Below are 3,348 nucleotides of genomic sequence, written 5' to 3'. Positions count from 1 at the left end.
GTTCATCAACTCACCGTTGATAATTTGAAGAGGCTTTTCGTGGAACCTTTCCTTACATCCAGAGAGCAAAAACAACAATCCTGCCCTAAGGCAGAGGGGGGCCACTCCGCGACTTGCACGTTATTGGCTAGAGCTTGTGACGTCACCAAGAGGACACGAGCGGAAGAAAGCTATGCGTAGAATGTAGCAGATCGCACATGAAACGCTGTGTTTTCATGCATCTTTTGATATTATACACCAAAGCTGTTAATTTAATTTCACAACAAGAGATCAAATACGCGATAGAAGGATACACTTATTCCGAAACAATGGTTTATTTTTCAGACATTATTTGCGTGATATCTTGTCCCTGTAGTCTGTAGTCCACTGCCGGCTTTTCTTTCCAGCTAACCTATTGCATTTATTTTAAATGTCTAATTCTAAGTAAAGTTCTTGTCCGGGCATATTCTGATATGATTTTTTTAGTGAATGTTCTGCAATTTCCCTTTAATAATTTTACGCTACTTTTAAGATTCTCCAGTTGATCGCCACGATGAGGCTAATTTTTTTTGTTGTTATTTAGCGTCTTCTTCCACTTTTGGCTAATCGCGACGAACAGGATGAGTGATGATTAGTTTAAATTGATAAAGGGACACTCGCAGTAGGCACGTATCCAAGGGGGAGCTTAGGGGGCTCGAGCCGCCCCCCCCCCCCGAAAATTTGCAGTTTACAATAGATAAAATGAGGTTTTTGGTTTATTGTGGTGGGAAATAAAATAATGTGACGATAATTTAAGGAGAGAAATAATTATCGAGTCAAGCACGTACCCAAGGTGGGAATCGGGGAGCTCCAGTACCCCCTTCAGGAAATTACGCTACATAAAATTAGGTTCATGGCTTCTTGAATAATGTGATGATAATTTGAGAGAAATAATTATCGAGGGAAGACACAGAATGTTCTATAACCCTGTTATTGTTAATAGAGCGTATCCAAGATGGGATCAGGGGGCTGGAGTCCCCCTTAATTTTTTTCAGTTTATACTACATAAAATTAGGTTTTTGTTTTCTTGAATAGTGTGCCGATAATATAAAGAGAGAAATACTTACCAAGGAAACACGGAGAATGTTCTATAACCATGTTGTGATAATATTGCACTAAATCTTTTCTTGCGCTTTCGGTGTTGTCGCAGCACTATGTAAAGACTTGTCAGCCATTGGAAGCTGCAAACGTAGCGCTACACGTAGGGCTATTCATTGTAATTTTTTAATCTGTGGAAAGCGCGAGAGGGAACGTTCTTGAATAAGAGAAGGAGTCGAACTACTGGCAACATTAACGAATCGTTTTATCTGCGGAACATTCTAGAATATAATGAGGTTAAAATACGCGGCTTCAATTTCCAAGTTGATCTGTACAACAGAATCGGCTAAGGAGAATTCAAAGGTAAGTGTGGCAGTTCATACTGTCGATTAGTGATCAGTCAGTGTCCATTGGTGGCTTTATAAGATCTAGTGATTCGAAGATGAAAAGGACTAAATACCGTAAAATAACGAAGTCTACTACTACCGTGCGTCCATTTCGATCTTCAACCGAGAGATCGGGAGAAGCGTGGCGGGCGGCGCTGACGGAGATGCCGACATTTGCGGCCTGTAATGCCCGCTTATTTTTATAGACATATACAGACATTTATATAAATATTGCAAAACGAGCACTAACCTGTGTTATAACACGCAAAAGTTCTTCTGTAATTCATCCAAGTTCTGCTCTTGTATACACAAATAAATACGCTATAGAAACGATGTTAAGAGCCACAGATAATAAAGCATTTTAATCATAGTTTTGACCAGTAACGTCCTGCTTAAGTTTATATCCTTCAAAGAGTTTTGTGGCCATGGGAATCGTTTGGAGGTTTCGAATATGCAACACTGTATCAAGATTACGCTGCAGACGAAACCGTTAAAAGTGAATGGTTTTCGTGAGCTTCCTGCAATCCGAAATATCCTAGCTCGAGTTTTTTTTGTTCCTTCGCGACTAGATGAAGACAGAGTTGTGAATATAGTGGCGAGCAATGTAAACCAAGAGCGTGTTAATTTCGTACTGTGCGCAAGAGTGTTATTCTTGTTACTTGCAGTTACTTGTTTGTGTTATTGCAGTGTGTATGTGTGTTGTGTCAGTGAGACGATTGGAATGCCAGCCGCAAGGTTCACGTTAGAACAAAGATTTTTTATGTATGACACGTACGTGAAACAGACTCGTGTCGAGACGTGTGTAGGCAATTTGTACAGAAATTCCCAGGCGTTTCAACTCCACACAGAGATACGGTTAGACATCTTGTCCTTAAATTACGAGAAACTGGATCGTTAAATTTTAAAACACCTAAGCAAAAACGACGGATTCTAACCGAAGCAAAACTCGATGATATTGGTGCAGCGTTAGAACGTTCTCCAAACAAACCTCTACGCCGTGTTTCACAAGAGGTGGGCGTGTCAAAATCATCGGCACATACAGCCACTAAGGTACTAAAATTAAAACCGTACTCTTATAACACAGGTTAGTGTTCGTTTTGCAATATTTATATAAATGTCTGCATATGTCCATATAAATAAGCGGACATTACAGGGCGCAAATGTCGGCATCTCCGTCAGCGCCGCCCGCCACGCTTCTCCCGATCTCTCGGCTGAAGATCGAAATGGACGCACTGTAGTTCCAGTTGGGGTCCAAAGCTGAAGACATTAACGACAGCGGAATTTCCGGAACCTCAGTGTAGTGCTAGTTCGGGTCGAGGGCCGAAGGGATCAAATACAATCCAACAATCAACAACCAACAATCTGTGTATTACTCTGTACTGTTTGTGATCCACATGGATTTGTGATCATCCCTTCATCCATTTCATCTACTCACCATTCATTTTCATCTTTGCGATTAGCCAAGGGGTAAATTATACTTGAAATAAAAGAAAAGCAATACAAATACAAAATAAAAATAATGGAACGATTATGCTGTTACATTTTCCTGTATTTTAGGCACGTCGCATTTATCAGCCAACAGTCAGAGATTGCTTTTCGGTCGAATTATACTTCTAATAATGTAAGGTAAATGCAAGCTGAGAATTATAATTTGGTCTCTTATCCACCTGAGTTGAGGATCTAAATTTTTAGATTTTATTTGTAACAATATTTGCTACTGCGAGGAATTAAAAAGAAACTTACGGCTAATTTCGGCACTGGATTCCTATTCTGTAATAGTTACATTTGTTGTAAGAACATAATACGTACATTAATTTACTTTGTATAAATATTACATTATCCATTGCTTTTCCTAATTAAATCTCATACCATATCCAACACGCACATAAAATGTGTTTTACTAATA

Source organism: Lepisma saccharinum, chromosome 1 (assembly GCF_977018435.1).
Source record: "Lepisma saccharinum chromosome 1, izLepSacc3.1, whole genome shotgun sequence".
NCBI lineage: Eukaryota > Metazoa > Arthropoda > Insecta > Zygentoma > Lepismatidae > Lepisma > Lepisma saccharinum.
This window is presented reverse-complemented; position numbering follows the sequence as displayed.